The sequence below is a fragment of the Amia ocellicauda genome, chromosome 2, assembly GCF_036373705.1.
Source record: "Amia ocellicauda isolate fAmiCal2 chromosome 2, fAmiCal2.hap1, whole genome shotgun sequence".
Lineage (NCBI taxonomy): Eukaryota > Metazoa > Chordata > Actinopteri > Amiiformes > Amiidae > Amia > Amia ocellicauda.
Window position 1 is genome coordinate 58,201,593 of NC_089851.1, and position 20,134 is coordinate 58,221,726.

At 50.2% G+C, this 20,134-nt stretch overlaps 6 non-coding genes across 6 annotated transcripts in view; all 6 read left to right on the forward strand.

Annotated features, from left to right (window-relative positions):
* Positions 1–47, forward strand: part of trnap-agg (transfer RNA proline (anticodon AGG)) — a 72-nt gene extending 25 nt beyond the window's left edge. The window contains exon 1 of the tRNA in view: positions 1–47. This exon is cut by the window's left edge and continues 25 nt beyond it. This is a non-coding gene — a tRNA (tRNA-Pro).
* Positions 48–4,102: 4,055 nt separating this feature from the next.
* On the forward strand, positions 4,103–4,174 carry trnap-ugg (transfer RNA proline (anticodon UGG)). The gene has a single exon. It is a non-coding gene; the product is annotated as a tRNA-Pro (tRNA).
* Positions 4,175–7,037: 2,863 nt separating this feature from the next.
* On the forward strand, positions 7,038–7,109 carry trnap-ugg (transfer RNA proline (anticodon UGG)). The gene has a single exon. It is a non-coding gene; the product is annotated as a tRNA-Pro (tRNA).
* Positions 7,110–11,167: 4,058 nt separating this feature from the next.
* Positions 11,168–11,239, forward strand: trnap-ugg (transfer RNA proline (anticodon UGG)). The gene has a single exon. It is a non-coding gene; the product is annotated as a tRNA-Pro (tRNA).
* Positions 11,240–15,884: 4,645 nt separating this feature from the next.
* On the forward strand, positions 15,885–15,956 carry trnap-ugg (transfer RNA proline (anticodon UGG)). Its single transcript has one exon. It is a non-coding gene; the product is annotated as a tRNA-Pro (tRNA).
* A 1,686-nt stretch (positions 15,957–17,642) lies between these two features.
* On the forward strand, positions 17,643–17,714 carry trnap-ugg (transfer RNA proline (anticodon UGG)). Its single transcript has one exon. It is a non-coding gene; the product is annotated as a tRNA-Pro (tRNA).
* Positions 17,715–20,134: the final 2,420 nt, after the last annotated feature.

The following is a 20,134-nucleotide window of genomic DNA, read 5'->3' on the forward strand; positions in this document are numbered from 1 at the left end:
CTCGCTTAGGGTGCGGGAGGTCCCGGGTTCAACTCCCGGACGAGCCCGCTTGGCACTGCTTTGCGTTCTCTGAAGCATTCGTTTGTTCTCTCTCGATGCTTGGCTTCTGGGCTCCTCTGCACCAGGGAGGTCTTTCAACCTCAGATACTGTTGGCTGTGTAGCTGATGGGAAATCAGACTGTCATCTGTGTGTTTTGTTTTCTTTAAAGAAAATGTGTTTTTTACAAGTTCGTTGTTGTTGTTGTTGTTGAGGAGGAGGAGGAGGACATGTAGTGTGTTGTTGAGGAGGAGGAGGACGAAATGTGGTTTGCCGGCTTGTTATGGAGACCTTTGCTGAACGTGTACTCCTGAGCTGCACCAAAGGAGAGGCATTCTTTTCAGTTGTTTGCGGGCCTGCTGAACCATGCTCTCAGTGCTGTCTCACTGGGGATACGGTTACCGTTCTGGAAAGACACGTCAGCGCTACAGTCCATGCTATCAGTCAGTGAGCGTAGGTCTCCCGGTCTGCCCCAAAGCAGTTACGCGCTTGCCCAGCAGAAACTGCGACACCCTCCGTTAACTTGGCTCGTTGGTCTAGGGGTATGATTCTTGCTGAGGGTGTGAGAGGCCCTGGGTTCAACTCCAGGACGAGCCCACTTGGCCCCACTTTGCAGTCACCGAAGTGTTTGTTCGTTTGCTCTTGAAGGCTGGCTTCTGGGCTCCTCTGCACAAGGGAGGGCTATCGACCTCAGATACTGTTGCCTGTAAAGCTGATGGGAAATCAGACTGTCATCTGTGTGTTTTGTTTTCTTTAAAGAAAATGTGTTTTTTACAAGTTCGTTGTTGTTGTTGTTGTTGAGGAGGAGGAGGAGGACATGTAGTGTGTTGTTGAGGAGGAGGAGGACGAAATGTGGTTTGCCGGCTTGTTATGGAGACCTTTGCTGAACGTGTACTCCTGAGCTGCACCAAAGGAGAGGCATTCTTTTCAGTTGTTTGCGGGCCTGCTGAACCATGCTCTCAGTGCTGTCTCACTGGGGATTCGGTTACCGTTCTGGAAAGACACTTCAGCGCTACAGTCCATGCTATCAGTCAGTGAGCGTAGGTCTCCCGGTCTGCCCCAAAGCAGTTACGCGCTTGCCCAGCAGAAACTGCGACACCCTCCGTTAACTTGGCTCGTTGTTCTAGGGGTATGATTCTTGCTGAGGGTGTGAGAGGCCCTGGGTTCAACTCCAGGACGAGCCCACTTGGCCCCACTTTGCAGTCACCGAAGTGTTTGTTCGTTTGCTCTTGAAGGCTGGCTTCTGGGCTCCTCTGCACAAGGGAGGGCTATCGACCTCAGATACTGTTGCCTGTATAGCTGATGGGAAATCAGACTGTCATCTGTGTGTTTTGTTTTCTTTAAAGAAAATGTGTTTTTTACAAGTTCGTTGTTGTTGTTGTTGTTGTTGTTGAGGAGGAGGTGGAGGACATGTAGTGTGTTGTTGAGGAGGAGGAGGACGAAATGTGGTTTGCCGGCTTGTTATGGAGACCTTTGCTGAACGTGTACTCCTGAGCTGCACCAAAGGAGAGGCATTCTTTTCAGTTGTTTGCGGGCCTGCTGAACCATGCTCTCAGTGCTGTCTCACTGGGGATGGCGTTACCATTCTGGAAAGACACGTCAGCGCTACAGTCCATGCTATCAGTCAGTGAGCGTAGGTCTCCCGGTCTGCCCCAAAGCAGTTACGCGCTTGCCCAGCAGAAACTGCGACACGCTCCGTTAACTTGGCTCGTTGGTCTAGGGGTATGATTCTTGCTGAGGTTGTGAGAGGCCCTGGGTTCAACTCCAGGACGAGCCCACTTGGCCCCACTTTGCAGTCACCGAAGTGTTTGTTCGTTTGCTCTTGAAGGCTGGCTTCTGGGCTCCTCTGCACAAGGGAGGGCTATCGACCTCAGATACTGTTGCCTGTAAAGCTGATGGGAAATCAGACTGTCATCTGTGTGTTTTGTTTTCTTTAAAGAAAATGTGTTTTTTACAAGTTCGTTGTTGTTGTTGTTGTTGAGGAGGTGGAGGAGGACATGTAGTGTGTTGTTGAGGAGGAGGAGGACGAAATGTGGTTTGCCGGCTTGTTATGGAGACCTTTGCTGAACGTGTACTCCTGAGCTGCACCAAAGGAGAGGCATTCTTTTCAGTTGTTTGCGGGCCTGCTGAACCATGCTCTCAGTGCTGTCTCACTGGGGATACGGTTACCGTTCTGGAAAGACACGTCAGCGCTACAGTCCATGCTATCAGTCAGTGAGCGTAGGTCTCCCGGTCTGCCCCAAAGCAGTTACGCGCTTGCCCAGCAGAAACTGCGACACGCTCCGTTAACTTGGCTCGTTGGTCTAGGGGTATGATTCTTGCTGAGGGTGTGAGAGGCCCTGGGTTCAACTCCAGGACGAGCCCACTTGGCCCCACTTTGCAGTCACCGAAGTGTTTGTTTGTTTGCTCTTGAAGGCTGGCTTCTGGGCTCCTCTGCACAAGGGAGGGCTATCGACCTCAGATACTGTTGCCCGTATAGCTGATGGGAAATCAGACTGTCATCTGTGTGTTTTGTTTTCTTTAAAGAAAATGTGTTTTTTACAAGTTCGTTGTTGTTGTTGTTGTTGTTGTTGAGGAGGAGGTGGAGGACATGTAGTGTGTTGTTGAGGAGGAGGAGGACGAAATGTGGTTTGCCGGCTTGTTATGGAGACCTTTGCTGAACGTGTACTCCTGAGCTGCACCAAAGGAGAGGCATTCTTTTCAGTTGTTTGCGGGCCTGCTGAACCATGCTCTCAGTGCTGTCTCACTGGGGATGGCGTTACCATTCTGGAAAGACACGTCAGCGCTACAGTCCATGCTATCAGTCAGTGAGCGTAGGTCTCCCGGTCTGCCCCAAAGCAGTTACGCGCTTGCCCAGCAGAAACTGCGACACCCTCCGTTAACTTGGCTCGTTGGTCTAGGGGTATGATTCTTGCTGAGGTTGTGAGAGGCCCTGGGTTCAACTCCAGGACGAGCCCACTTGGCCCCACTTTGCAGTCACCGAAGTGTTTGTTCGTTTGCTCTTGAAGGCTGGCTTCTGGGCTCCTCTGCACAAGGGAGGGCTATCGACCTCAGATACTGTTGCCTGTAAAGCTGATGGGAAATCAGACTGTCATCTGTGTGTTTTGTTTTCTTTAAAGAAAATGTGTTTTTTACAAGTTCGTTGTTGTTGTTGTTGTTGTTGAGGAGGAGGTGGAGGACATGTAGTGTGTTGTTGAGGAGGAGGAGGACGAAATGTGGTTTGCCGGCTTGTTATGGAGACCTTTGCTGAACGTGTACTCCTGAGCTGCACCAAAGGAGAGGCATTCTTTTCAGTTGTTTGCGGGCCTGCTGAACCATGCTCTCAGTGCTGTCTCACTGGGGATGGCGTTACCATTCTGGAAAGACACGTCAGCGCTACAGTCCATGCTATCAGTCAGTGAGCGTAGGTCTCCCGGTCTGCCCCAAAGCAGTTACGCGCTTGCCCAGCAGAAACTGCGACACCCTCCGTTAACTTGGCTCGTTGGTCTAGGGGTATGATTCTTGCTGAGGTTGTGAGAGGCCCTGGGTTCAACTCCAGGACGAGCCCACTTGGCCCCACTTTGCAGTCACCGAAGTGTTTGTTCGTTTGCTCTTGAAGGCTGGCTTCTGGGCTCCTCTGCACAAGGGAGGGCTATCGACCTCAGATACTGTTGCCTGTAAAGCTGATGGGAAATCAGACTGTCATCTGTGTGTTTTGTTTTCTTTAAAGAAAATGTGTTTTTTACAAGTTCGTTGTTGTTGTTGTTGTTGAGGAGGAGGAGGAGGAGGACATGTAGTGTGTTGTTGAGGAGGAGGAGGACGAAATGTGGTTTGCCGGCTTGTTATGGAGACCTTTGCTGAACGTGTACTCCTGAGCTGCACCAAAGGAGAGGCATTCTTTTCAGTTGTTTGCGGGCCTGCTGAACAATGCTCTCAGTGCTGTCTCACTGGGGATGGCGTTACCATTCTGGAAAGACACGTCAGCGCTACAGTCCATGCTATCAGTCAGTGAGCGTAGGTCTCCCGGTCTGCCCCAAAGCAGTTACGCGCTTGCCCAGCAGAAACTGTGACATTGTCAGATAACTTGGCTCGTTGGTCTAGGGGTATGATTCTCGCTTTGGGTGCGAGAGGTCCCGGGTTCAACTCCCGGACGAGCCCGCTTGGCCCTGCTTTGCATTCTCTGAAGCATTCGTTTGTTCTCTCTCGATGCTTGGCTTCTGGGCTCCTCTGCACCAGGGAGGTCTTTCAACCTCAGATACTGTTGGCTGTGTAGCTGATGGGAAATCAGACTGTCATCTGTGTGTTTTGTTTTCTTTAAAGAAAATGTGTATTTTACAAGTTCGTTGTTGTTGTTGAGGAGGAGGAGGACATGTAGTGTGTTGTTGAGGAGGAGGAGGACGAAATGTGGTTTGCCGGCTTGTTATGGAGACCTTTGCTGAACGTGTACTCCTGAGCTGCACCAAAGGAGAGGCATTCTTTTCAGTTGTTTGCGGGCCTGCTGAACCATGCTCTCAGTGCTGTCTCACTGGGGATACGGTTACCGTACTGGAAAGACACTTCAGCGCTACAGTCCATGCTATCAGTCAGTGAGCGTAGGTCTCCCGGTCTGCCCCAAAGCAGTTACGCGCTTGCCCAGCAGAAACTGCGACACCCTCCGTTAACTTGGCTCGTTGGTCTAGGGGTATGATTCTTGCTGAGGGTGTGAGAGGCCCTGGGTTCAACTCCAGGATGAGCCCACTTGGCCCCACTTTGCAGTCACCGAAGTGTTTGTTCGTTTGCTCTTGAAGGCTGGCTTCTTGGCTCCTCTGCACAAGGGAGGGCTATCGACCTCAGATACTGTTGCCTGTAAAGCTGATGGGAAATCAGACTGTCATCTGTGTGTTTTGTTTTCTTTAAAGAAAATGTGTTTTTTACAAGTTCGTTGTTGTTGTTGAGGAGGAGGAGGACATGTAGTGTGTTGTTGAGGAGGAGGAGGACGAAATGTGGTTTGCCGGCTTGTTATGGAGACCTTTGCTGAACGTGTACTCCTGAGCTGCACCAAAGGAGAGGCATTCTTTTCAGTTGTTTGCGGGCCTGCTGAACCATGCTCTCAGTGCTGTCTCACTGGGGATACGGTTACCGTTCTGGAAAGACACTTCAGCGCTACAGTCCATGCTATCAGTCAGTGAGCGTAGGTCTCCCGGTCTGCCCCAAAGCAGTTACGCGCTTGCCCAGCAGAAACTGCGACACCCTCCGTTAACTTGGCTAGTTGGTCTAGGGGTATGATTCTTGTTGAGGGTGTGAGAGGCCCTGGGTTCAACTCCAGGACGAGCCCACTTGGCCCCACTTTGCAGTCACCGAAGTGTTTGTTCGTTTGCTCTTGAAGGCTGGCTTCTGGGCTCCTCTGCACAAGGGAGGGCTATCGACCTCAGATACTGTTGCCCGTATAGCTGATGGGAAATCAGACTGTCATCTGTGTGTTTTGTTTTCTTTAAAGAAAATGTGTTTTTTACAAGTTCGTTGTTGTTGTTGTTGTTGTTGTTGTTGAGGAGGAGGAGGAGGACATGTAGTGTGTTGTTGAGGAGGAGGAGGACGAAATGTGGTTTGCCGGCTTGTTATGGAGACCTTTGCTGAACGTGTACTCCTGAGCTGCACCAAAGGAGAGGCATTCTTTTCAGTTGTTTGCGGGCCTGCTGAACCATGCTCTCAGTGCTGTCTCACTGGGGATGGCGTTACCATTCTGGAAAGACACGTCAGCGCTACAGTCCATGCTATCAGTCAGTGAGCGTAGGTCTCCCGGTCTGCCCCAAAGCAGTTACGCGCTTGCCCAGCAGAAACTGCGACACCCTCCGTTAACTTGGCTCGTTGGTCTAGGGGTATGATTCTTGCTGAGGTTGTGAGAGGCCCTGGGTTCAACTCCAGGACGAGCCCACTTGGCCCCACTTTGCAGTCACCGAAGTGTTTGTTCGTTTGCTCTTGAAGGCTGGCTTCTGGGCTCCTCTGCACAAGGGAGGGCTATCGACCTCAGATACTGTTGCCTGTAAAGCTGATGGGAAATCAGACTGTCATCTGTGTGTTTTGTTTTCTTTAAAGAAAATGTGTTTTTTACAAGTTCGTTGTTGTTGTTGTTGTTGAGGAGGAGGAGGTGGAGGACATGTAGTGTGTTGTTGAGGAGGAGGAGGACGAAATGTGGTTTGCCGGCTTGTTATGGAGACCTTTGCTGAACGTGTACTCCTGAGCTGCACCAAAGGAGAGGCATTCTTTTCAGTTGTTTGCGGGCCTGCTGAACCATGCTCTCAGTGCTGTCTCACTGGGGATACGGTTACCGTTCTGGAAAGACACGTCAGCGCTACAGTCCATGCTATCAGTCAGTGAGCGTAGGTCTCCCGGTCTGCCCCAAAGCAGTTACGCGCTTGCCCAGCAGAAACTGCGACACTCTCCGTTAACTTGGCTCGTTGGTCTAGGGGTATGATTCTTGCTGAGGGTGTGAGAGGCCCTGGGTTCAACTCCAGGACGAGCCCACTTGGCCCCACTTTGCAGTCACCGAAGTGTTTGTTCGTTTGCTCTTGAAGGCTGGCTTCTGGGCTCCTCTGCACAAGGGAGGGCTATCGACCTCAGATACTGTTGCCTGTAAAGCTGATGGGAAATCAGACTGTCATCTGTGTGTTTTGTTTTCTTTAAAGAAAATGTGTTTTTTACAAGTTCGTTGTTGTTGTTGTTGTTGTTGTTGAGGAGGAGGTGGAGGACATGTAGTGTGTTGTTGAGGAGGAGGAGGACGAAATGTGGTTTGCCGGCTTGTTATGGAGACCTTTGCTGAACGTGTACTCCTGAGCTGCACCAAAGGAGAGGCATTCTTTTCAGTTGTTTGCGGGCCTGCTGAACCATGCTCTCAGTGCTGTCTCACTGGGGATGGCGTTACCATTCTGGAAAGACACGTCAGCGCTACAGTCCATGCTATCAGTCAGTGAGCGTAGGTCTCCCGGTCTGCCCCAAAGCAGTTACGCGCTTGCCCAGCAGAAACTGTGACACTGTCAGATAACTTGGCTCGTTGGTCTAGGGGTATGATTCTCGCTTTGGGTGCGAGAGGTCCCGGGTTCAACTCCCGGACGAGCCCGCTTGGCCCTGCTTTGCATTCTCTGAAGCATTCGTTTGTTCTCTCTCGATGCTTGGCTTCTGGGCTCCTCTGCACCAGGGAGGTCTTTCAACCTCAGATACTGTTGGCTGTGTAGCTGATGGGAAATCAGACTGTCATCTGTGTGTTTTGTTTTCTTTAAAGAAAATGTGTATTTTACAAGTTCGTTGTTGTTGTTGAGGAGGAGGAGGACATGTAGTGTGTTGTTGAGGAGGAGGAGGACGAAATGTGGTTTGCCGGCTTGTTATGGAGACCTTTGCTGAACGTGTACTCCTGAGCTGCACCAAAGGAGAGGCATTCTTTTCAGTTGTTTGCGGGCCTGCTGAACCATGCTCTCAGTGCTGTCTCACTGGGGATACGGTTACCGTTCTGGAAAGACACGTCAGCGCTACAGTCCATGCTATCAGTCAGTGAGCGTAGGTCTCCCGGTCTGCCCCAAAGCAGTTACGCGCTTGCCCAGCAGAAACTGCAACACCCTCCGTTAACTTGGCTCGTTGGTCTAGGGGTATGATTCTTGCTGAGGGTGTGAGAGGCCCTGGGTTCAACTCCAGGACGAGCCCACTTGGCCCCACTTTGCAGTCACCGAAGTCTTTGTTCGTTTGCTCTTGAAGGCTGGCTTCTGGGCTCCTCTGCACAAGAGAGGGCTATCGACCTCAGATACTGTTGCCCGTATAGCTGATGGGAAATCAGACTGTCATCTGTGTGTTTTGTTTTCTTTAAAGAAAATGTGTTTTTTACAAGTTCGTTGTTGTTGTTGTTGTTGTTGTTGAGGAGGAGGTGGAGGACATGTAGTGTGTTGTTGAGGAGGAGGAGGACGAAATGTGGTTTGCCGGCTTGTTATGGAGACCTTTGCTGAACGTGTACTCCTGAGCTGCACCAAAGGAGAGGCATTCTTTTCAGTTGTTTGCGGGCCTGCTGAACCATGCTCTCAGTGCTGTCTCACTGGGGATGGCGTTACCATTCTGGAAAGACACGTCAGCGCTACAGTCCATGCTATCAGTCAGTGAGCGTAGGTCTCCCGGTCTGCCCCAAAGCAGTTACGCGCTTGCCCAGCAGAAACTGCGACACCCTCCGTTAACTTGGCTCGTTGGTCTAGGGGTATGATTCTTGCTGAGGTTGTGAGAGGCCCTGGGTTCAACTCCAGGACGAGCCAACTTGGCCCCACTTTGCAGTCACCGAAGTGTTTGTTCGTTTGCTCTTGAAGGCTGGCTTCTGGGCTCCTCTGCACAAGGGAGGGCTATCGACCTCAGATACTGTTGCCTGTAAAGCTGATGGGAAATCAGACTGTCATCTGTGTGTTTTGTTTTCTTTAAAGAAAATGTGTTTTTTACAAGTTCGTTGTTGTTGTTGTTGTTGAGGAGGAGGAGGTGGAGGACATGTAGTGTGTTGTTGAGGAGGAGGAGGACGAAATGTGGTTTGCCGGCTTGTTATGGAGACCTTTGCTGAACGTGTACTCCTGAGCTGCACCAAAGGAGAGGCATTCTTTTCAGTTGTTTGCGGGCCTGCTGAACCATGCTCTCAGTGCTGTCTCACTGGGGATACGGTTACCGTTCTGGAAAGACACGTCAGCGCTACAGTCCATGCTATCAGTCAGTGAGCGTAGGTCTCCCGGTCTGCCCCAAAGCAGTTACGCGCTTGCCCAGCAGAAACTGCAACACCCTCCGTTAACTTGGCTCGTTGGTCTAGGGGTATGATTCTTGCTGAGGGTGTGAGAGGCCCTGGGTTCAACTCCAGGACGAGCCCACTTGGCCCCACTTTGCAGTCACCGAAGTCTTTGTTCGTTTGCTCTTGAAGGCTGGCTTCTGGGCTCCTCTGCACAAGAGAGGGCTATCGACCTCAGATACTGTTGCCCGTATAGCTGATGGGAAATCAGACTGTCATCTGTGTGTTTTGTTTTCTTTAAAGAAAATGTGTTTTTTACAAGTTCGTTGTTGTTGTTGTTGTTGTTGTTGAGGAGGAGGTGGAGGACATGTAGTGTGTTGTTGAGGAGGAGGAGGACGAAATGTGGTTTGCCGGCTTGTTATGGAGACCTTTGCTGAACGTGTACTCCTGAGCTGCACCAAAGGAGAGGCATTCTTTTCAGTTGTTTGCGGGCCTGCTGAACCATGCTCTCAGTGCTGTCTCACTGGGGATGGCGTTACCATTCTGGAAAGACACGTCAGCGCTACAGTCCATGCTATCAGTCAGTGAGCGTAGGTCTCCCGGTCTGCCCCAAAGCAGTTACGCGCTTGCCCAGCAGAAACTGCGACACCCTCCGTTAACTTGGCTCGTTGGTCTAGGGGTATGATTCTTGCTGAGGTTGTGAGAGGCCCTGGGTTCAACTCCAGGACGAGCCAACTTGGCCCCACTTTGCAGTCACCGAAGTGTTTGTTCGTTTGCTCTTGAAGGCTGGCTTCTGGGCTCCTCTGCACAAGGGAGGGCTATCGACCTCAGATACTGTTGCCTGTAAAGCTGATGGGAAATCAGACTGTCATCTGTGTGTTTTGTTTTCTTTAAAGAAAATGTGTTTTTTACAAGTTCGTTGTTGTTGTTGTTGTTGAGGAGGAGGAGGTGGAGGACATGTAGTGTGTTGTTGAGGAGGAGGAGGACGAAATGTGGTTTGCCGGCTTGTTATGGAGACCTTTGCTGAACGTGTACTCCTGAGCTGCACCAAAGGAGAGGCATTCTTTTCAGTTGTTTGCGGGCCTGCTGAACCATGCTCTCAGTGCTGTCTCACTGGGGATACGGTTACCGTTCTGGAAAGACACGTCAGCGCTACAGTCCATGCTATCAGTCAGTGAGCGTAGGTCTCCCGGTCTGCCCCAAAGCAGTTACGCGCTTGCCCAGCAGAAACTGCGACACCCTCCGTTAACTTGGCTCGTTGGTCTAGGGGTATGATTCTTGCTGAGGGTGTGAGAGGCCCTGGGTTCAACTCCAGGACGAGCCCACTTGGCCCCACTTTGCAGTCACCGAAGTGTTTGTTCGTTTGCTCTTGAAGGCTGGCTTCTGGGCTCCTCTGCACAAGAGAGGGCTATCGACCTCAGATACTGTTGCCCGTATAGCTGATGGGAAATCAGACTGTCATCTGTGTGTTTTGTTTTCTTTAAAGAAAATGTGTTTTTTACAAGTTCGTTGTTGTTGTTGTTGTTGTTGTTGAGGAGGAGGTGGAGGACATGTAGTGTGTTGTTGAGGAGGAGGAGGACGAAATGTGGTTTGCCGGCTTGTTATGGAGACCTTTGCTGAACGTGTACTCCTGAGCTGCACCAAAGGAGAGGCATTCTTTTCAGTTGTTTGCGGGCCTGCTGAACCATGCTCTCAGTGCTGTCTCACTGGGGATGGCGTTACCATTCTGGAAAGACACGTCAGCGCTACAGTCCATGCTATCAGTCAGTGAGCGTAGGTCTCCCGGTCTGCCCCAAAGCAGTTACGCGCTTGCCCAGCAGAAACTGCGACACTCTCCGTTAACTTGGCTCGTTGGTCTAGGGGTATGATTCTTGCTGAGGGTGTGAGAGGCCCTGGGTTCAACTCCAGGACGAGCCCACTTGGCCCCACTTTGCAGTCACCGAAGTGTTTGTTCGTTTGCTCTTGAAGGCTGGCTTCTGGGCTCCTCTGCACAAGGGAGGGCTATCGACCTCAGATACTGTTGCCTGTAAAGCTGATGGGAAATCAGACTGTCATCTGTGTGTTTTGTTTTCTTTAAAGAAAATGTGTTTTTTACAAGTTCGTTGTTGTTGTTGTTGTTGTTGTTGAGGAGGAGGTGGAGGACATGTAGTGTGTTGTTGAGGAGGAGGAGGACGAAATGTGGTTTGCCGGCTTGTTATGGAGACCTTTGCTGAACGTGTACTCCTGAGCTGCACCAAAGGAGAGGCATTCTTTTCAGTTGTTTGCGGGCCTGCTGAACCATGCTCTCAGTGCTGTCTCACTGGGGATGGCGTTACCATTCTGGAAAGACACGTCAGCGCTACAGTCCATGCTATCAGTCAGTGAGCGTAGGTCTCCCGGTCTGCCCCAAAGCAGTTACGCGCTTGCCCAGCAGAAACTGTGACACTGTCAGATAACTTGGCTCGTTGGTCTAGGGGTATGATTCTCGCTTTGGGTGCGAGAGGTCCCGGGTTCAACTCCCGGACGAGCCCGCTTGGCCCTGCTTTGCATTCTCTGAAGCATTCGTTTGTTCTCTCTCGATGCTTGGCTTCTGGGCTCTTCTGCACCAGGGAGGTCTTTCAACCTCAGATACTGTTGGCTGTGTAGCTGATGGGAAATCAGACTGTCATCTGTGTGTTTTGTTTTCTTTAAAGAAAATGTGTATTTTACAAGTTCGTTGTTGTTGTTGAGGAGGAGGAGGACATGTAGTGTGTTGTTGAGGAGGAGGAGGACGAAATGTGGTTTGCCGGCTTGTTATGGAGACCTTTGCTGAACGTGTACTCCTGAGCTGCACCAAAGGAGAGGCATTCTTTTCAGTTGTTTGCGGGCCTGCTGAACCATGCTCTCAGTGCTGTCTCACTGGGGATACGGTTACCGTTCTGGAAAGACACGTCAGCGCTACAGTCCATGCTATCAGTCAGTGAGCGTAGGTCTCCCGGTCTGCCCCAAAGCAGTTACGCGCTTGCCCAGCAGAAACTGCAACACCCTCCGTTAACTTGGCTCGTTGGTCTAGGGGTATGATTCTTGCTGAGGGTGTGAGAGGCCCTGGGTTCAACTCCAGGACGAGCCCACTTGGCCCCACTTTGCAGTCACCGAAGTCTTTGTTCGTTTGCTCTTGAAGGCTGGCTTCTGGGCTCCTCTGCACAAGAGAGGGCTATCGACCTCAGATACTGTTGCCCGTATAGCTGATGGGAAATCAGACTGTCATCTGTGTGTTTTGTTTTCTTTAAAGAAAATGTGTTTTTTACAAGTTCGTTGTTGTTGTTGTTGTTGTTGTTGAGGAGGAGGTGGAGGACATGTAGTGTGTTGTTGAGGAGGAGGAGGACGAAATGTGGTTTGCCGGCTTGTTATGGAGACCTTTGCTGAACGTGTACTCCTGAGCTGCACCAAAGGAGAGGCATTCTTTTCAGTTGTTTGCGGGCCTGCTGAACCATGCTCTCAGTGCTGTCTCACTGGGGATGGCGTTACCATTCTGGAAAGACACGTCAGCGCTACAGTCCATGCTATCAGTCAGTGAGCGTAGGTCTCCCGGTCTGCCCCAAAGCAGTTACGCGCTTGCCCAGCAGAAACTGCGACACCCTCCGTTAACTTGGCTCGTTGGTCTAGGGGTATGATTCTTGCTGAGGTTGTGAGAGGCCCTGGGTTCAACTCCAGGACGAGCCAACTTGGCCCCACTTTGCAGTCACCGAAGTGTTTGTTCGTTTGCTCTTGAAGGCTGGCTTCTGGGCTCCTCTGCACAAGGGAGGGCTATCGACCTCAGATACTGTTGCCTGTAAAGCTGATGGGAAATCAGACTGTCATCTGTGTGTTTTGTTTTCTTTAAAGAAAATGTGTTTTTTACAAGTTCGTTGTTGTTGTTGTTGTTGAGGAGGAGGAGGTGGAGGACATGTAGTGTGTTGTTGAGGAGGAGGAGGACGAAATGTGGTTTGCCGGCTTGTTATGGAGACCTTTGCTGAACGTGTACTCCTGAGCTGCACCAAAGGAGAGGCATTCTTTTCAGTTGTTTGCGGGCCTGCTGAACCATGCTCTCAGTGCTGTCTCACTGGGGATACGGTTACCGTTCTGGAAAGACACGTCAGCGCTACAGTCCATGCTATCAGTCAGTGAGCGTAGGTCTCCCGGTCTGCCCCAAAGCAGTTACGCGCTTGCCCAGCAGAAACTGCGACACCCTCCGTTAACTTGGCTCGTTGGTCTAGGGGTATGATTCTTGCTGAGGGTGTGAGAGGCCCTGGGTTCAACTCCAGGACGAGCCCACTTGGCCCCACTTTGCAGTCACCGAAGTGTTTGTTCGTTTGCTCTTGAAGGCTGGCTTCTGGGCTCCTCTGCACAAGAGAGGGCTATCGACCTCAGATACTGTTGCCCGTATAGCTGATGGGAAATCAGACTGTCATCTGTGTGTTTTGTTTTCTTTAAAGAAAATGTGTTTTTTACAAGTTCGTTGTTGTTGTTGTTGTTGTTGTTGAGGAGGAGGTGGAGGACATGTAGTGTGTTGTTGAGGAGGAGGAGGACGAAATGTGGTTTGCCGGCTTGTTATGGAGACCTTTGCTGAACGTGTACTCCTGAGCTGCACCAAAGGAGAGGCATTCTTTTCAGTTGTTTGCGGGCCTGCTGAACCATGCTCTCAGTGCTGTCTCACTGGGGATACGGTTACCGTTCTGGAAAGACACGTCAGCGCTACAGTCCATGCTATCAGTCAGTGAGCGTAGGTCTCCCGGTCTGCCCCAAAGCAGTTACGCGCTTGCCCAGCAGAAACTGCAACACCCTCCGTTAACTTGGCTCGTTGGTCTAGGGGTATGATTCTTGCTGAGGGTGTGAGAGGCCCTGGGTTCAACTCCAGGACGAGCCCACTTGGCCCCACTTTGCAGTCACCGAAGTGTTTGTTCGTTTGCTCTTGAAGGCTGGCTTCTGGGCTCCTCTGCACAAGAGAGGGCTATCGACCTCAGATACTGTTGCCCGTATAGCTGATGGGAAATCAGACTGTCATCTGTGTGTTTTGTTTTCTTTAAAGAAAATGTGTTTTTTACAAGTTCGTTGTTGTTGTTGTTGTTGTTGTTGAGGAGGAGGTGGAGGACATGTAGTGTGTTGTTGAGGAGGAGGAGGACGAAATGTGGTTTGCCGGCTTGTTATGGAGACCTTTGCTGAACGTGTACTCCTGAGCTGCACCAAAGGAGAGGCATTCTTTTCAGTTGTTTGCGGGCCTGCTGAACCATGCTCTCAGTGCTGTCTCACTGGGGATGGCGTTACCATTCTGGAAAGACACGTCAGCGCTACAGTCCATGCTATCAGTCAGTGAGCGTAGGTCTCCCGGTCTGCCCCAAAGCAGTTACGCGCTTGCCCAGCAGAAACTGCAACACCCTCCGTTAACTTGGCTCGTTGGTCTAGGGGTATGATTCTTGCTGAGGTTGTGAGAGGCCCTGGGTTCAACTCCAGGACGAGCCAACTTGGCCCCACTTTGCAGTCACCGAAGTGTTTGTTCGTTTGCTCTTGAAGGCTGGCTTCTGGGCTCCTCTGCACAAGGGAGGGCTATCGACCTCAGATACTGTTGCCTGTAAAGCTGATGGGAAATCAGACTGTCATCTGTGTGTTTTGTTTTCTTTAAAGAAAATGTGTTTTTTACAAGTTCGTTGTTGTTGTTGTTGTTGAGGAGGAGGAGGTGGAGGACATGTAGTGTGTTGTTGAGGAGGAGGAGGACGAAATGTGGTTTGCCGGCTTGTTATGGAGACCTTTGCTGAACGTGTACTCCTGAGCTGCACCAAAGGAGAGGCATTCTTTTCAGTTGTTTGCGGGCCTGCTGAACCATGCTCTCAGTGCTGTCTCACTGGGGATACGGTTACCGTTCTGGAAAGACACGTCAGCGCTACAGTCCATGCTATCAGTCAGTGAGCGTAGGTCTCCCGGTCTGCCCCAAAGCAGTTACGCGCTTGCCCAGCAGAAACTGCGACACCCTCCGTTAACTTGGCTCGTTGGTCTAGGGGTATGATTCTTGCTGAGGGTGTGAGAGGCCCTGGGTTCAACTCCAGGACGAGCCCACTTGGCCCCACTTTGCAGTCACCGAAGTGTTTGTTCGTTTGCTCTTGAAGGCTGGCTTCTGGGCTCCTCTGCACAAGAGAGGGCTATCGACCTCAGATACTGTTGCCCGTATAGCTGATGGGAAATCAGACTGTCATCTGTGTGTTTTGTTTTCTTTAAAGAAAATGTGTTTTTTACAAGTTCGTTGTTGTTGTTGTTGTTGTTGTTGAGGAGGAGGTGGAGGACATGTAGTGTGTTGTTGAGGAGGAGGAGGACGAAATGTGGTTTGCCGGCTTGTTATGGAGACCTTTGCTGAACGTGTACTCCTGAGCTGCACCAAAGGAGAGGCATTCTTTTCAGTTGTTTGCGGGCCTGCTGAACCATGCTCTCAGTGCTGTCTCACTGGGGATGGCGTTACCATTCTGGAAAGACACGTCAGCGCTACAGTCCATGCTATCAGTCAGTGAGCGTAGGTCTCCCGGTCTGCCCCAAAGCAGTTACGCGCTTGCCCAGCAGAAACTGCGACACCCTCCGTTAACTTGGCTCGTTGGTCTAGGGGTATGATTCTTGCTGAGGTTGTGAGAGGCCCTGGGTTCAACTCCAGGACGAGCCCACTTGGCCCCACTTTGCAGTCACCGAAGTGTTTGTTCGTTTGCTCTTGAAGGCTGGCTTCTGGGCTCCTCTGCACAAGGGAGGGCTATCGACCTCAGATACTGTTGCCTGTAAAGCTGATGGGAAATCAGACTGTCATCTGTGTGTTTTGTTTTCTTTAAAGAAAATGTGTTTTTTACAAGTTCGTTGTTGTTGTTGTTGTTGAGGAGGAGGAGGAGGACATGTAGTGTGTTGTTGAGGAGGAGGAGGACGAAATGTGGTTTGCCGGCTTGTTATGGAGACCTTTGCTGAACGTGTACTCCTGAGCTGCACCAAAGGAGAGGCATTATTTTCAGTTGTTTGCGGGCCTGCTGAACAATGCTCTCAGTGCTGTCTCACTGGGGATGGCGTTACCATTCTGGAAAGACACGTCAGCGCTACAGTCCATGCTATCAGTCAGTGAGCGTAGGTCTCCCGGTCTGCCCCAAAGCAGTTACGCGCTTGCCCAGCAGAAACTGTGACACTGTCAGATAACTTGGCTCGTTGGTCTAGGGGTATGATTCTCGCTTTGGGTGCGAGAGGTCCCGGGTTCAACTCCCGGACGAGCCCGCTTGGCCCTGCTTTGCATTCTCTGAAGCATTCGTTTGTTCTCTCTCGATGCTTGGCTTCTGGGCTCCTCTGCACCAGGGAGGTCTTTCAACCTCAGATACTGTTGGCTGTGTAGCTGATGGGAAATCAGACTGTCATCTGTGTGTTTTGTTTTCTTTAAAGAAAATGTGTTTTTTACAAGTTCGTTGTTGTTGTTGAGGAGGAGGAGGACATGTAGTGTGTTGTTGAGGAGGAGGAGGACGAAATGTGGTTTGCCGGCTTGTTATGGAGACCTTTGCTGAACGTGTACTCCTGAGCTGCACCAAAGGAGAGGCATTCTTTTCAGTTGTTTGCGGGCCTGCTGAACCATGCTCTCAGTGCTGTCTCACTGGGGATACGGTTACCGTTCTGGAAAGACACTTCAGCGCTACAGTCCATGCTATCAGTCAGTGAGCGTAGGTCTCCCGGTCTGCCCCAAAGCAGTTACGCGCTTGCCCAGCAGGAACTGCGACACCCTCCGTTAACTTGGCTCGTTGGTCTAGGGGTATGATTCTTGCTGAGGGTGTGAGAGGCCCTGGGTTCAACTCCAGGACGAGCCCACTTGGCCCCACTTTGCAGTCACCGAAGTGTTTGTTCGTTTGCTCTTGAAGGCTGGCTTCTGGGCTCCTCTGCACAAGGGAGGGCTATCGACCTCAGATACTGTTGCCCGTATAGCTGATGGGAAATCAGACTGTCATCTGTGTGTTTTGTTTTCTTTAAAGAAAATGTGTTTTTTACAAGTTCGTTGTTGTTGTTGTTGTTGTTGTTGAGGAGGAGGAGGAGGACATGTAGTGTGTTGTTGAGGAGGAGGAGGACGAAATGTGGTTTGCCGGCTTGTTATGGAGACCTTTGCTGAACGTGTACTCCTGAGCTGCACCAAAGGAGAGGCATTCTTTTCAGTTGTTTGCGGGCCTGCTGAACCATGCTCTCAGTGCTGTCTCACTGGGGATGGCGTTACCATTCTGGAAAGACACGTCAGCGCTACAGTCCATGCTATCAGTCAGTGAGCGTAGGTCTCCCGGTCTGCCCCAAAGCAGTTACGCGCTTGCCCAGCAGAGACTGCGACACCCTCCGTTAACTTGGCTCGTTGGTCTAGGGGTATGATTCTTGCTGAGGTTGTGAGAGGCCCTGGGTTCAACTCCAGGACGAGCCCACTTGGCCCCACTTTGCAGTCACCGAAGTGTTTGTTCGTTTGCTCTTGAAGGCTGGCTTCTGGGCTCCTCTGCACAAGGGAGGGCTATCGACCTCAGATACTGTTGCCTGTAAAGCTGATGGGAAATCAGACTGTCATCTGTGTGTTTTGTTTTCTTTAAAGAAAATGTGTTTTTTACAAGTTCGTTGTTGTTGTTGTTGTTGAGGAGGAGGAGGAGGACATGTAGTGTGTTGTTGAGGAGGAGGAGGACGAAATGTGGTTTGCCGGCTTGTTATGGAGACCTTTGCTGAACGTGTACTCCTGAGCTGCACCAAAGGAGAGGCATTCTTTTCAGTTGTTTGCGGGCCTGCTGAACAATGCTCTCAGTGCTGTCTCACTGGGGATGGCGTTACCATTCTGGAAAGACACGTCAGCGCTACAGTCCATGCTATCAGTCAGTGAGCGTAGGTCTCCCGGTCTGCCCCAAAGCAGTTACGCGCTTGCCCAGCAGAAACTGTGACACTGTCAGATAACTTGGCTCGTTGGTCTAGGGGTATGATTCTCGCTTTGGGTGCGAGAGGTCCCAGGTTCAACTCCCGGACGAGCCCGCTTGGCCCTGCTTTGCATTCTCTGAAGCATTCGTTTGTTCTCTCTCGATGCTTGGCTTCTGGGCTCCTCTGCACCAGGGAGGTCTTTCAACCTCAGATACTGTTGGCTGTGTAGCTGATGGGAAATCAGACTGTCATCTGTGTGTTTTGTTTTCTTTAAAGAAAATGTGTATTTTACAAGTTCGTTGTTGTTGTTGAGGAGGAGGAGGACATGTAGTGTGTTGTTGAGGAGGAGGAGGACGAAATGTGGTTTGCCGGCTTGTTATGGAGACCTTTGCTGAACGTGTACTCCTGAGCTGCACCAAAGGAGAGGCATTCTTTTCAGTTGTTTGCGGGCCTGCTGAACCATGCTCTCAGTGCTGTCTCACTGGGGATGGCGTTACCATTCTGGAAAGACACGTCAGCGCTACAGTCCATGCTATCAGTCAGTGAGCGTAGGTCTCCCGGTCTGCCCCTAAAGCAGTTACGCGCTTGCCCAGCAGAAACTGCGACACCCTCCGTTAACTTGGCTCGTTGGTCTAGGGGTATGATTCTTGCTGAGGGTGTGAGAGGCCCTGGGTTGAACTCCAGGACGAGCCCACTTGGTCCCACTTTGCAGTCACCGAAGTGTTCGTTCGTTTGCTCTTGAAGGCTGGCTTCTGGGCTCCTCTGCACAAGGGAGGGCTATCGACCTCAGATACTGTTGCCTGTATAGCTGATGGGAAATCAGACTGTCATCTGTGTGTTTTGTTTTCTTTAAAGAAAATGTGTATTTTACAAGTTCGTTGTTGTTGTTGAGGAGGAGGAGGACATGTAGTGTGTTGTTGAGGAGGAGGAGGACGAAATGTGGTTTGCCGGCTTGTTATGGAGACCTTTGCTGAACGTGTACTCCTGAGCTGCACCAAAGGAGAGGCATTCTTTTCAGTTGTTTGCGGGCCTGCTGAACCATGCTCTCAGTGCTGTCTCACTGGGGATGGCGTTACCATTCTGGAAAGACATGTCAGCGCTACAGTCCATGCTATCAGTCAGTGAGCGTAGGTCTCCCGGTCTGCCCCAAAGCAGTTACACGCTTGCCCAGCAGAAACTGCGACACCCTCCGTTAACTTGGCTCGTTGGTCTAGGGGTATGATTCTTGCTTAGGGTGCGATAGGTCCCGGGTTCAACTCCTGGACGAGCCCCCTTGGCCCCGCTTTGCATTCTCTGAAGCATTCGTTTGTTCTGTCTCGATGCTTGGCTTCTGTGCTCCTCTGCACCAGGGAGGTCTTTCAACCTCAGATACTGTTGCCTGTATAGCTGATGGGAAATCAGACTGTCATCTGTGTGTTTTGTTTTCTTTAAAGAAAATGTGTATTTTACAAGTTCGTTGTTGTTGTTGTTGTTGTTGTTGTTGAGGAGGAGGAGGACATGTAGTGTGTTGTTGAGGAGGAGGAGGACGAAATGTGGTTTGCCGGCTTGTTATGGAGACCTTTGCTGAACGTGTACTCCTGAGCTGCACCAAAGGAGAGGTATGATTCTTGCTGAGGGTGTGAGAGGCCCTGGGTTCAACTCCAGGACGAGCCCACTTGGCCCCACTTTGCAGTCACCGAAGTGTTCGTTCGTTTGCTCTTGAAGGCTGGCTTCTGGGCTCCTCTGCACAAGGGAGGGCTATCGACCTCAGATACTGTTGCCTGTATAGCTGATGGGAAATCAGACTGTCATCTGTGTGTTTTGTTTTCTTTAAAGAAAATGTGTTTTTTACAAGTTTTTTACCCCTAATAATATAAATCAGATGAAAGCAAATTTTGACAAAATCGGAAGAGTTTTCATGTTGAAGTTCCCCCTCTTGTGGTCAAATATGTTGAAGTATAAGCCAGTATTAATCTCAAAAAGTCAACTACCCTGATTTGATTTCAATATATCATTTTTAATTAAATTAGTTTAATAATATAAATAGCTCTGGTATCATAATAAATGAGTAAACACTTTATTCTACAAGTCTCATTTGTGTACTTGTATAGCATAGAACTGCTGCAGCTTTTCAATTCGCAGTAATCATCCGAACCTCATTTAGTAGCTTAATTTCTGTTTCATTTGGTTGTCACATTGATTACCGATGTGCACGTTATATATAATTATGGCTTGTAAATGCAATGTTTTATACACTGTAAAAAATTTATCATGGGTCTAATTGTTTTTACGTAATAATTAAAAATAATGTGTACATTTTATTAATGAAATTGTGGTTTAGTGTTTGATACAAAATATTGAGAAGATTTCACTAATAGAACCAAGAGATACATTTTCCTCTTTTATTTAAGGACATTTCTGCAATTTTAAGGCTTAAGAGAATTAGTTCAATTTTAGTTGTCTCATGTCGATGCCTATTCTGACGAGCTGATGAGTTGAAACAGGTGTCTTAAATTAACAAAATCCAATATTCCACAAAAAGTGTGACAGGTAAA